Source organism: Natrix helvetica (assembly GCF_964273705.1).
Source record: "Natrix helvetica genome assembly, chromosome: 5".
NCBI classification, from domain to species: domain Eukaryota; kingdom Metazoa; phylum Chordata; class Lepidosauria; order Squamata; family Natricidae; genus Natrix; species Natrix helvetica.
The window spans coordinates 14,520,483-14,534,986 of record NC_138551.1 but is presented as its reverse complement, the minus strand read 5'-3'; the positions used below and the strand labels follow the sequence as shown (position 1 = coordinate 14,534,986).

Here is a 14,504-nt window from a genome sequence, read left to right as displayed (position 1 = left end):
TTTTGTGCGGGCCTTGGGGGGGGGGGAGAAATTCTAACTTGGGCTCTGCTTCTGCCTCCTGGTGCAGGGCTTTGGGCAAAGCTGGAGGGAATGCCGCTGGTAGCAAAGATCCAGAGGGCCTTGTTCCAGTGGGACTGCATCACGGCCTGGTACTGGCTGACCATCTCAGCCCGCTGAGCCTCCAGGTGAGGGTACCTGGTCTTACACTCCCACAGGTCTTCCCTCTGCTTGGAAAGCCTATGCTCGTAGTCCTCAGTGAGGTGCTTCTGCTGAGCCTCCTTCTCAGTCAGATCCAATTTGAATTGAGCCAGCTGTTTTGCCAACTCTTTCTCATGATGGCTGCTTAGCTCCAACAACTGCTTCCTGTTGGGGTCCTAAGGAGCCCCGGCAAGGGGAGGAGTGGCTGGGAGGGGAGAGGCGAGTAGAGGCCGGTGAGGCATCCCTTGAGGTGAGAGACATCAAGTTGGCCACACCCACCCAGTCACATGACCACCTAGCCATTCCCACCCAGCCGGTCATTAGGCAGATCATATTAGTGGTCTGCAGGATTTAAAATTATGAATGTAGTGGTCCTTGAGGTCCAAAAGGTTGTTGACCCCTAATCTAGTAGACTTTTTTCAGAAGTCAAATTACCATTTGGATAAGGCCATCTTGTTAACTTACCACCAATTTCTCTATCAGGAGAGAGGTGTGCTGGGAAGAAGCTGTTGTTGGCGATATTTCTGGAATGACCTCCCACTGAAGATCTATTTGCCTCCAAGAATCTGTCTTCCCAAAAAGGGCTATATACAAAGCTTCTGAGGCCAAATTTCACTTACTTTCTTTGGGCTTTCCTTTTTTTATATTAATTGTATGTTCATACCTCATTAGTTGCCAAGAGTCTTGTGATTGCAGTAGCAAGCTAATTTGGTAAACAAATACGCATGAGATTACTACTTCAAAAAAAGATGGTAATAAGATCAAATCATACAAATGAATGGCCCTCAGAATTTTAGATCAGCTGTAAAGATAATGTATTTAATGTCATTTTGTCTTAGGAATTTTTTCTGAATTGACAGAGAGAACTCAAACAAGTAAAACCAAATGCTGAAAACTTAACACATGGGGCAAACACACTATTCTCTGATTTAATATCCCCCAGAAATTTTGGCAGTGATCTTTGAAAATACCAGACATTATGCTTGCTGGTAAGTGCAAGATAAATTTTCCACTGCAAGATGAATTTAACAAATAAATTATGTGAACTTTTGGCTTGGACATGTGGCAAACTCTCCATACCAAAAAGACATAGTTGCTTGAAAAAGTTGCAGATTAAGTATTATGCTTACATCCGTACATACTCCCATGCATTTTGTAAGTAAACTCAAAACTGAAGAGTTTTAGCCTTTGCCGATATTTCTTATTTCATTCTTTTCATTTTTAAAGCATTTCATTCTATTCCATTGATAACTTCATTTTATATTCATTTGTATTATCATACAGCAGCCTCTATCTCTAGCAGTGAATTCAACCAGATGGTTGAGATATTCCCTTATCAGCACTACGGTTCCCAACAACTTCCACCAAGTTACCTTACCTCTGGCCCTCTTCCAGGACTTCCCCATTTAATAGTCAGAAAACCAACTTTAAAGTCATAGACGCATGATGGCGAACCTGTGGCACGTGAGCTGTCACTCCTGCTCAGCTCCACTGCGCATGCGTGCACGCCTCCCACGGGTCAGCTGATTTTCGGGTCTCTCCCGTACATGCGGGGGGGAGTGCTTGCGAGACGCACACACATAGGCGGGGGTTGCACATGCAAGCATGGGAGTGGGTGGAGTGCAGGTTGGCAGCACACACATCCCCGCGGCGCATTTTTGGTCCCAGGAGGCTGCAGGGAGGCCTGCTAGGCCGAAAACGGGGTGCGGGGGTCACATGTGCATGCGCGGTGGGTCCGGGGCAGGGGAGGGGGGTGTCACGCATGCATTGCATTATGGTTTCAGCACGCGATGACAAAAAGGTTAGCCATCACTGTCATAGACAATATCCAACAAAGAAACGAAAAAGGAAAAAGGATTCTAAACATGCCATTACAGATAATCCTCGACTTGCAATCTTTCATTTAGTGACCGCTCAAAGTTACAAAGGCACGGAAAAAAGTGATTTATGACCGTATTTCACATTTATGACTGCTGTAATATCCCCATGGTCACATCATCAAAATTCAGATGCTTTGCACTTGGCATGCATTTATAATGCTAGCAATGTCTCAAGACCATGTGATCCACCTTTTGTTACCTTCTGACAAGCTAAGGCCAGATCCACTTAATAACTGTATTACTAATATAAAAACTGTAGCGATTCACTTAACAACTGCAGCAAGCAAGGTAGCAAAATGGGGCAACACTCACTTAAAAATTGTCCCATTTAGCAACAGAAATTTTGGGCATCTGACAGTCCTAAGATGAGGATTACCTATGCATTTGAAATTGGAAGCTTCACTGAAGACAAGAGCCCTTGCTTCTCTGTACCTACATATATAAAGCAAATTTAATTAAGCAAATTTCAGATCTTTGGCAGCATATAGAGCTAGGAAAGTAATTCTGAAAATGGTGTGAACTCCCAATTATTACTTCTGATATTTTACAGATCACCCAATACTGGAAATTGCATAAGCCAGTGATGGCGAACCTATGGCACGAGTGCCCCGTGACCCCGTTCTCACCTGTGAGCCCGTTCTGCAGGCACACGAGCCGTTACCCCAGCTCAGCTCCACTGCACATGCCTGTGCGCCTCCTGCCAGCCAGCTGATTTTGGGGTCTGTCGTGCATGCGTAAGGGGCTGGGTGCATGGGGGAGACACATGCGCATGTGCAGGAGATACACACACCTGCACGGGGGAACGCATGTATGGGGAAACGCCCCCCGCACAGCCTGCTTTTGATCCCAGGAGGCTGCAGGGAGGCCTGCTAGGCCCAAAACTGGGCGGGGGGGGAAGTGCCGAGCGCACATGAATGGGGGGGAGCACAAGGAGTGTTGCATGCACATTGCATTATAGGTGCAGGCATGTGTGTGCTAATGCACGCACACATGCTTTCGGCATCCGACCACAAAAAGGTTACCCATCACTGTCATAAGCCATTTCTTTTTTAAAAAAAAAAACACCTCTAAAATCTTGGGGATGGGAATGGAAAGTAGGAGACGAGAAATCTGGACAGCTTGCCCAGTTTACTTCCTACCTAAGCTACATAATGGGTTCAGATTTAAGCTCTACTGTGCCTCAAATCACTAGAGAGTGGTAAAAACATCAGGGTTCCTACATAGCTGTAATGGAAGCAGCAATCTGCAGCCCATTCATTAATGATCTGTGTAGTCGAAACTGGCAAATGCATACAAATGCCTTACTTAACTTGATTATACTTCAGCAACTCACCCGTTCCAATTAGTTCTCGCTTCTCTTTAAACTCTACACATGCATGCACTTGTATGCACTTCCATGCATTTTTGCCAAAAAAAAAAAAAAAAAAGTTGGCTGAATTCTATCAAACTTTCCGTATTCTATCTTCCTACAGAATGAATGTATACAAATACGCACCCTGAATACAGTTATTTAGGAACCGACGGTATTTTATACAAAGGATTAAGAGTATTTCCAATAGCTAAATTGGAGAGAAGCAGGCAAAGGTATTTGGGGAAATGAATTAGTAAAATACAACTCACTACTCAAAGTTAGCTTTCTACATGTACTTTAGGTACGTGAACTTAAAACGCTCAGTATTTCCAAGCCAGTATTTCCAAGGGAAGCGGTGGTTCAGTGACTAAGACACTGAGCTTGTCCATCAGAAAGGTCGGCAGTTCAAATCCCTAGTGCCGCGTAATGGAGTGAGCTCCCGTTACTTATCCCAGCTACTGCCAACCTAGCAGTTCGAAAGCATGCAAAAATGCAAGTAGAAAACTAGAGACCACCTTTGTTGGGAAGGTAAGAGTGCTTCGTGCACTTTCGGTGTTTAGTCATGCAGGCCACATGACCATGGAGACCTTTTCCGACAGCGCTGGCTCTTCGGCTTTGAAACGGAGATGAGCACGCCCTCTAGAGTCGGGAACGACTAGCACATATGTGCGAGGGGAACCTTTACCTCTATTTCCAAGCCAATACAGTCAATGCTGAATTTGGAATTGATGCATAGACTCTCAGAAGTGTGTGCTCAGGTTGAGGGAAACTATTGCAAATTACTGTTCACAAGAAAAATGTCCCATTATCGTTTTTTTAACACTTCACTGAGCCACAGCTGTCAAGAAACAGAACTGGAAATAATATTGTTAGAAAAGGAAGTTTACGTGCTAAATTTCAAACCACTGTAACAGTGTTCTTTTGATTAATATGGTCTCACACTTCCTACAATTTTAGTATCTCTCCTCCCCCATGCCTAGCCTCCCCTTCTCTTTTTGAGTTTCATTTTATCTGTCTTTTCTTACTTTCAGATGTATTTTTATCAGAAAGCCTTCACATTAAAGGGCAAAAAAAAAAACCCACGGTTGTCTTGAAACTAGAGAGGGATTGGCTAGATGTCTTTAAACAGATGTTGGACAGCCATCTGTCAAGGAAGCTTTGGTTTCAATTCTTGTGTGGGGCAGAATTTTGGGCTCTGTCTCTATGGAGATTCTCAATCATCTTGGTGATTGTTGTTGTGAAAGTGGCCGTCCCCCCCAAAAAAAAGGCAACTGGATTTCTTTGTTTGAAAAAACCAAACTGGTGGCAGTTTGAACCATTTCCAGGAAAATAAGTATGAAAAATACAGACAAGTTCTAAAATTCAAGCGACTCTATTCTGGAGTTCAGCTCAACGATTGTGCTGTTTTTTTTTCACTAAAGCATTGAAGTGTTTTACCAATGTCTTCTTCAGGAAGCTTTTTTCATTTCCAAATCAGGTCCATAGCCTAGGGATGTGTCCTGGTGTTTTCCCCATCTGAGTTTTAACTAGGTACAACCTTGGTTAGCTTTTTCTCAAAATAAGGCAACAAAAATCCCATGTTTTTTTTAAATAAATAAATAAATAATTAAATAATTAAATAATTAAATAAATAAATAAATAAATAAATAAATAAATAAATAAATAAATAAATAAATAAATAAATAAATAAATAAATAAATAAAGGCAACCTCCTAGATTTGGGATGCTCGATAAAAATTCTGTAGAACACAAATAACATTTTTGGCTAGGATATGTTGCAGAATCCTGCTACCCAAAAACTGTTATTGCTTTAAAACGACGTGAAGAAAACAATTAAACTATACTAGTTAGGGGGGGAAAGGAAAAGCACACTATAAGGAAAAAGAAAAGGGGAAAAAAAACTGGAAGGAGAGCCCAAGCCTAGGATAAATCAAGCTGGAGGTCACAAAAAAACAAGTCCTGAACGGGCAGACTGAGGAAAAATTCTGGCGCCAAACAACACCAGGAGGCGTGGCCAAGGAAAAAAGATTCCTCAGTCCCAGGGCAACCAGACTGATTTAACCCGTTGCTTGGACTCTCCAAGCGGTGCACAGGAAAATAAGGCAACAAAAATACCATCCCATGTTTTTTTAAAAAAATATATAAATAAATAAAGGCAACCTCCTAGATTTGGGATGCTCGATAAAGATTCTGTAGAACACAAATAACATTTTTGGCTAGGATATGTTGCAGAATCCTGCTACCCAAAAACCAGTATTGCTTCAAAACTTTGTCAGTGGTTATTATGCTTAAGTTCCTACACACTCCAAAGCATTTTGAAAGTGAACCCAAAACACTGTACAGCTTTAGCCTTTGTCAACCTTTCCTATTCTATTCTCTATTTCTAAAGTATTTCATTCTATGCCACTGATGCCTCCGGATTGTATCTATTTATAGGCATTAATGATACAGCAGTCTCTATTTATCTAGCAGCAGTGAATTCAATGAGAGAACATATCCGTATCACACTCCCACACAACTTAGGCCAAGATACATTTATGTCGCTGGCCACTCACCCCATGATTTCCCCATTTAACAGAAAACACTATCCCCTTTAAAGAAATGTAAAAGGGAAAACCTTGGCAAGATACAATTCCCAACCATTAAATGTTACTACTTCAATAAATGTAACCCCCAAAATACCAAAATGATGCCTAACTCTCGATACGAGAAGTTGCATTTCAAGGATGCCAGGAAAGACAGAAGGCAATTTGTTTCATTAATCTTTGCAGAACAAGAATCTGCAATGCTTCCTGAGTGGTGATCCCTTCAACCAGTTCTAGGTGCATTGAGGATGTTATCTAGTTTGGTAATGAAATGTCTGCAAGAAAAACATTAAACTCAGACAACACCGAGGACCCCATACCTTAATCAATTCTGCTTCCAACCGAAAATTTGCACTTATTAACCTCTATGATATAATGGCTGGAATTGAGAACTTGACTTAAAAATATCCTACCACCGTTTCCTGGCAACACCAGTATCCACTTATGGTTATTAGCTTTGGGAAAGCCAGAAAATATTGGAGGCTTTTTCAGGTGACCTTAGCAACATTACAAAAAGTACTGTATTTTTCAAAGTATAAGATGCACCAAACTATAAGACGCAACGCATCTTAGTTTTTGCGGGAAAAAATAGGAAAGTTCCACCTACCCCCAAAAAAATTTTTTTGCTTTAATAACAGCGCACGGTTTGCCGCTCAACTCTTAGAGGAGCGGCGGAGCGTTTCCCAGGCAATTTCTCACCTGCCCAAGCCGAACGGAACGCCGCAGGTGCTTCTGAGGCAAACGGCAATTTTTCTCTCTCTCTCTTTCCCCAAGTTTGCACGTGGATCTGGGAGGAGAAAAACTCCCTTCGCAGCGGTGCCTGCCTCACACGCTGACAGCCTACTTGCCCTGAGAGAGCTTAGAGGCTTGACAAGAAAAAGCCTGGCCGCAAGGACCTTTGGGCTGACTGGCTGTATAGGAGAACCTTTAACAAGTTTCTCAAACAGACAATTAATTTTCGCGATTTTTACGATACCAATAGTGATCAAACACCGGAGAAAGGCGATAATGCATCCGTCCTCGAACTAGACTGAGTCAAAGCTGGGATCTATCTAGCAACAGGGGCGGAGCTTAAAGACATTACAAGACCCAGTCCTCAATATAATTGGATGAGGGTTAACCCAATCTGGATGCTGCCTCCACCACTAGGGAGAAAAATAGGAAAGTTCCGCCTACCAGGTATTCATTTGGCTAGCGTCCTTAATCCGGTCAGCTTCAGCACATAGGTTTGCTGGCTTTGAGCACGCACGCGTGTGCTTTTTACCCCTGGTTGGGAATAAAAAAACAGCTTCCAAGCACAGCTGATCGTTGGAGAGAGAAGCAATGAGAAAAGCAGGCAAAGCAGCGAAGATCGCTTCACTTGTTAGCGCCTCATTAGAGCTGAAACAAAGCTTCGAAAAAGCTGTATTTGGAGCATAACACACACCCAAATTTTCAGCCTCTTTTGGGGGGGAGGGGGTGCGTCTTATACTCTGAAAAATATGGTAAATAAAATAAAAGTGATCATGGTCAAACCACAAAGGATTTTGATAACCTCCCTCATGAGGTCATGTATTTTCACCTGATATTTAGCAAAATTAGGGCCATTTCATAGCCTCAGGCTTCCAAGTACTATGCTGAAAAGGGGAAATACTGAAAGTGGACTTCCAGCACAAACAACGTTAAGTCCCCAAATCAAGTGGTTGCTTATTTTTCTTTACTCAAAAATGAAGGGACACGTAAAATGTTGTTGTGTAAGTCATTATCACCTACTGCAAGAGTGGAAGTGCTTTCTTCCACTATTCTTTCCCAGAATTACAGCAGATTTTTTTCCTACCAAACTTGGTAATTACAGGGACTGAACTGGGGCTAATTCCAGAAATGGGAATAACGTTAAGTAGCAGACGCTGACTGGCATCCATGGTTATTAATTTAAGAACACTAGCAGGGTGCATTACAGGACCTGCTATATGGTTGGCACTACACGCTTACTGCTGCATGAGGCAATCTTTCAAAAGCAAACCTACGCGTTCAGCTAAGCCTTCAAACTTAATGTGGTTTGTTGGCAGTGGCCTCACAGCTATAAAATGCATGATCACGGCTGTGGAATCTCAGTGTGTGCTTTATCCCTGAGAGAACAGTGGAGAGAGTGAGAAAACAGATGGTACCAACCACATGAGGATGTCATGGGAAATGCTATCCCAGTGTAAAATCCTGCTTCGCCCTTAAATATTGAAGAAAATTAAAGGCAATATAAATGATACAGTGGGGTGACAATATTCAAAATTGTAATAGTAATCTGGAAGCCCCAGCGGGAAGGAGGGAAGGGGAGGGGAAAAGAGGAGAAGGGGAGGAGAGGAGAGGGGGAATTTAAATGTGTATTAATTTGACAATAAAAAAGAGCTCGTTGTTGCTATTTTTCCTATTCTTTCACAATCACATTTGGTAAAATCTTCTCCAAGCCCTTAAGGACCTTATCGAACACTTTTAATGGATCATTACAATCAAGCACAAAGACTTTTAATAGGTCATCATAATCAAGCGCAATCCATCTTTGGAGTAAGGCCTCAGGATAGGACTATCAATGTAATTGTGAGTTTGAATGCTACGCTTGGTTTGGGAGTGGCAAGTCAAGAACTGTTTTCCAAACACCCAGAACCATTTAAAAGGGTTTTAAGACACTGTTGTGTGCAGCTTTCGAGCAGTTGCATTATGCTCCATTTTACGACCTTTCTCGCCACAGTTGATAAATCAATCACTGCAGTTGTTAAGTCAGTAACATGGCTGCTAAGCGAATCTGGTTTCCCCATTCTGACTTTGCTTGTCAAAAGATCACAAAAGATGACCACTTGACCCCAGGAGACTGCAACCATCATAAATATGAACCAGTTGCCATGCATCCAAATTTTGATCACATAACTATTGGGATGTTGCAACAGTTTTAAGTCTGAAAAATGCTCATAGGTCACTTTTTTTCAATGCCATTGTAACTTTGAATAGTGACTGAATGGTGTGTAAGTTAAGGACTACCTATAGCGTTATCCAGCTTACCAATTTCCAGAATTTGGTCTCCGTTCCACCACAATAAGTACACTTCGTAATTAAGCCAGCTGTTAAATGCTTCTAAACAAACACCTGACCTGGGGAGAGGAAATAATTAACATTAATGCCAGCTAAGAATCCTGATAAACATTGGGATGTTTTAGGTTTTTCTCTCCTTCCAAAAAATATGGCTTTTTGGCTTAGCAGAGAATAACGAAGGCACATAAAAACTATAACTACATTAATTCAAAATTAATTAATTTTTGGAGGCTCTGAAATGGACTTTCATCTCTATTATAAAATACCCTTCATAGAATACGAGTATCTTTTTAAAAGCACTATGAACCGTAACAGCTTAAATAAGGTTTTTGTTCCTTTATCTTTGAAGACTTGCACTATATTCCAATTAGTCATATTTGTTGCTAATCCAACACTTTGGGCCACTTTAAATGCCATAAGAGAAACACATTTATCCTTTCCCAGTCGTGGGAAAGTGTTTTTTTTCCCCCAAGCCATGAATCAAATCACAACTGGTGTGCTATCCCCTTATCTCCTCAAATTCCACTTATGCCACAGAACATAACCATGCATTTATTAGGAAACCATTTTATGATATGGCTTTTTGGGGATAAGGTTGCATTTGTCCAGGAAGTACAATTTAGGATTGTACAATTCTTGATCCCAGCTGTTCCTGGATTTGAAACAGCAAGTGTAGTACAGGACACATTTATACCGCTATCTCTAATCTTGGAATTTAATAAGTCTGCAAAGTATGATAACTTACAAATACATAGTAATACAATACAAATAAATAATACATTTCCAATTCTTAGGACATTAGATTCGAGAAGGATTTATCTGGGATCAATCTTTCAACAGAAGAGGAGGAAGCAGCTGAAGGCTAGCTATGATATGGTGCAGTTGTACAAAACAATCCCAAGGTGATCCTGCAAAAACAATTCAGCCTATGCAGAAGTGTCAGACTGGATTTCTTCGCCGGCCAGCCGGGGGGGGGGAAAGACGGGGGGGGGGCTAGAAATAGCAAAGGACCGGCCCGAGGTGTACCCCCCACACGCCATGTTTTTAGCCTGTACAGCCACTTGCCGCACTTTGCTGGACAAAATAGGGTGTGGGGGATGTGCGTGGAAATACCACGCCCCCTTTTGGCCAGCAGAATGGTGTAGGCAGCTATCCAGGCTGAAAACGGGGACTGGTGGGGCTGCACCGCGGGCCGGTCCTTTAGTATTTCCAGGCCAGCCCTGTGGGCCAGATTTAAGCATCTGCAGGACGGATCCAGCCCATGGGCCTTGAGTTTGACAGCCCTGGCTTAGTGCATGATATTACAGCATAGGTGTCAAACTCATGCAAACTGTGGCATCATGTTTTTCCCTTCACGGAGCTGGTGTGGGCACGGCCTGCACCAGCTCCGTGATGCATCCGGCCTGTGGGCCGCCAGTTTGCATTACAGAGATGTTGGTCTGAAAGTAACACTGGAACCATAGGTTCCTTAACTGCATCCCATTCCTAAAGGTCAGAAGTACATTTATTTGAAATTTCAAATTCAACATTTATTTGAAAATAAATTTGTGTAATAACTTAGTGTATTTCAAAGCAAAGCTCTTCTTATGAGACTCCTCCTTTTTTTTTTTTTTTGCTAAAGCACATTAATTAAAAACATCAGATAATTTTCACAAACAACAAGCAAAACCTCCCACTGAGATGGGCTGAGTTTTATCAAAATAATCCGATCCTAATTTAAAACAACTGTAGGATCCTGTCTTCATTTGTTAACAAATGCCTAAACTGTGCAGTGAAATGAAAAGGTGCCACAGAGGTGGCATTTAGGCGTGATTAAGTTGACTTCCAGTCAAGTACTTTACAAAAAGCTACACCATTTAGAGTTTTGTATACCGCCCACTCCTAACTGCTCACGGTGGATTACTGAAATGCAATTAAAAGAGAAGAACATAATTAAAACAAACCTTAAAACATTATTAAAATACAGTTTAAAATAATTAAAGTGTTAAAACTTTAAACGTCAAATGAAAGAACTGAAAAGCTGAGGTTAAATCTCAGCATTGAGTTACCTCTTATAAGCTGCAAGAAGAATGCTTTGAAATTCCACCCCATTAGCAATCTCTTCCGCAACATGGTCCCTGCTATTAAGACAGCAGAATGGATGTGAAATCTATCTACAGCAGAATCCACAATAGGTGTCCCCTTGATAATTTAACAACGCAGGGAGGACCACATGGGAGTAGGTGATTTTATAAGTAGCTTGGATATGAAGCCAAATCAACCATTCTACCCTACTGAAAACAATACGAACTGGACTTATAGGGCAACTGGTGAAATATTTTCGGTGAGGGAATTACGTATGACATTCCAGAGTCATCGTTCACCACCTTTGAAATTGCATTCTTAATCAACATATAATTTCTGGACTTAGCTTCAAACTATTCTAACAAACAGTTCATTGTAATCTAATTTGAAGTTATCAGCTGCGTGGGGGAGCTGATAAATAAAAATAAATGGATAAATCAGCACAGATGATCCTGAAATCAAGTATCCTGCTAAAAAAAACAGAGTACTTCTCACAGATGTTGCAAAGCTATTCGAGGTTCGACTGATAACTGCCCTCCTTACTAGCATGGATCATGTTACCAAGTTTGGGTAATGAAACATTTGCAAGAAAATAAGCATCAAGAGATCATCAGGAACTGCTCATATTTAACATCAATGTTGGATCCCAAAGGCCTCTTAGATCATACACCTGCTCTTTAAGCAAGAGGGTATTTCTCCACCCAGACAAGGTATTTCAACTTTCTGCAACTCCTCAAGAGGAAGGAATATTATTTATACAGCAAAAATGACCAGATTTTTTCAACATTGGCTCATACTTGCAACTGAGAACTTCTATGAATTCTTTCTACTAGAATTTTAAAAATATTAAGCTGACCTGTATAGTGTTGCATGATTTCTTAGCTTTGTCCATTTCTCTATTTTTTTCAGTATGTTTGGACTAAAAGATCTCTTCTTTTAATGCTTTATTATGCTGACATTCGTGTCATTTAAATGTATTTTCTGAAGCTTCTTTGAAAAGAATTGTCCTATAAAGATGGTACATAAAACATTTAAATGAATAAAAAATCTAAAATTAGCCATGTTCATTGGGTAGTGCAATAGTTTTCAACTGTTTATTAGTACCCAAGTCTGCAGTGAAGTTAATAGCATAATAATTAATGTATTTTAACAATGTTTCTCAATATAAGTTATCCCTCCTTATTATGAAGGCCCACCAAATTTATGGACTTCAGTTCCAAGATGTTCCAAATACTCTCATAAACCTTTTCCAAGTCAATTATTAGAAAAATGGCATCCCATCTGATATCATTCTAATGCTACTCACGGTGTCTACCAAATTCATGACAACAGACAGGGCCCAAATCCTAATAGTTGTATTCCACTAATTGCATTCCACTGTCTAATAAACCTACCAAATGCTATACAAAGATTGGTTTATTGGCCCAACACATGCTGTATTTGAAGACCTTTTGTACATCATTATTAAAATTAATAATGTTATAACAAAATTAAAATTAAAGAGTTATTTAATATTTAACAGATATTTATTTATTTATTTATTTTTCAAAATTTATAGACCGCCCCCTCTCCCCGAAGGGACTCGGGGCGGTGTACAGGCATCTCATTAAAAACAGGTACAAAAGATAAATACCCTTAAATATATTCCCTTAAAAGCGAATTAAACCTAAATTCAACTGTACAGAATAATAAAAGTTAAAATCACTAAAACACATACCCCTAAAAATTTAAAAATACAGACTTGAGGGACTAAAATTGGTATTAGGCCAGGCCAGCTAAATTGAACAGGTGGGTTTTAAGCTTCTTACGGAAGGAGCGGAGGTCGGTGGTAGTTCTGATATCCGGGGGGAGGTCATTCCAGAGGGTCAGGCCCATCACAGAGAATGACCGTTGTCTTACCTGAATGGTCTTTCTCTAGGCGCTGCGGGAGTGTCCAAGCACGGGTTAACATCAGCTTGCTGCCCAAGGACTGAGTTCGAATTCTTGTAACTCCGCCTCTTGCTCCCCTCAGAGGCTCAGTTTTAAAAACGAAGGAGTGTCCAAAGGAACTGTCAATACAATAGTCCAGTCCAATGAAGAAACTACCACGCGACCCCTGATAGGGTGGGGTTGGACACTCCCGCAGCGCCTAGAGAAAGACCATTCAGGTAAGACAATGGTCATTCTCCTAGGCGCTGCTTGGAGTGTCCAAGCACGGGACATGCCAAAGCTATGATCCCCCAGGGAGGGAAGAACTGTTCACGGGCGCGGGGCTAGCCACAACCCTCTGCAGAATTCTCCTCCCAAAGGCTGCCTCAGCCGAGGCAAAAGTGTCCAGTCTATAGTGCTTGACAAACGGTGACGGGCCTGACCACGTAGCAGCCCGGCAGATGTCCTCGATGGATGCCTGGGTGGCCCAAGCGGCCGATGTGGCAGCACTTCTTGTTGAGTGTGCGGTGATACGAGGAGGCGCCGGCCTGCCCTGATGTTCGTAGGCCAGCTGGATGCACGCCCTTCTCCAGCGCCCTACTGTAGCGGAGGTGACCTTCTTGCCCATGGTGGCAGGTTGAAATGACACAAAGAGGGCCTCCGACTTGCGGAAAGGAGCTGTTCTTTTCATGTAGATCCGCGGCCGTCCAGCTTATGCCACTCACGTTCCTTGGAGTGCCTGGGATGCGGACAGAAGTCCGGGAGGATCACTTCCTGCGAGCGGTGGAAAACGCTGTTGATCTTTGGTACGAATGCCGGGTCCAGACGTAATATCACTCTGTCGGAGTGGATGACGCAAAGGTCCTCTCTGACTGACAAGGCCGCCAGTTCAGAGATCCGGCGTGCCGAAGTGATGGCAATGAGGAACGTCGTCTTGAGGGTCAGGTGGCGTAGTCCAACTGTCCAAAGGGGTTCAAATGGTGGCCCGGACAGAGAACGTAGCACCACGGACAAGTCCCAGGTAGGATACCTGTGGATGGTAGGAGGAGCCAGATTGGTGGCTCCTTTGAGGAAATTGCGCACCTGCGGGTGTTTGCTGAGGGACAGGTGCGACTCAGTAGACAGGATGGAGGCCAAGGCGGCAGTCTGGCGTTTGAGGGTGTTTGGTGCCAGACCCCTGTCAAGGCCGTCCTGCAAAAAGTCCAGCACTTGGGGAACGGTGGCAGAAGTGGCAGAGATCTGGTGATGAAGACACCAGCGAGAGAAGGCCGACCAGGTGGCTTCATAGATTCTGATCGTTGATGGACGTTTGGATGCCTGGATGGTGCGGATCACCTTCTCCGAGTATGCGCTGAGCCTCAGGATCTCCCCTTCAAGTGCCACACGGCAAGTTTCAGCCACTGGGGTTCCGGGTGATGGATGGCCCCTTGGCTGAGGGAGATGCGGTCCTGAGGAATG

At 42.5% G+C, this 14,504-nt stretch overlaps 1 protein-coding gene across 4 annotated transcripts in view; it reads right to left on the bottom strand.

Moving 5' to 3' along the window:
* The window catches only part of TBL1XR1 (TBL1X/Y related 1), a 271,416-nt gene that overhangs the window by 214,642 nt on the left and 42,270 nt on the right, over window positions 1–14,504 (bottom strand). Inside the window, exon 2 of one of the 4 annotated variants that reach the window (XM_081954230.1) lies at window positions 9,045–9,133. The exons of the other annotated variants lie outside the window; for them this stretch is intronic. The gene's annotated coding sequence lies outside the window, so the exon portion shown is untranslated. The remainder of the gene's footprint in view (window positions 1–9,044; window positions 9,134–14,504) is intronic. 4 annotated transcript variants of the gene reach the window in all.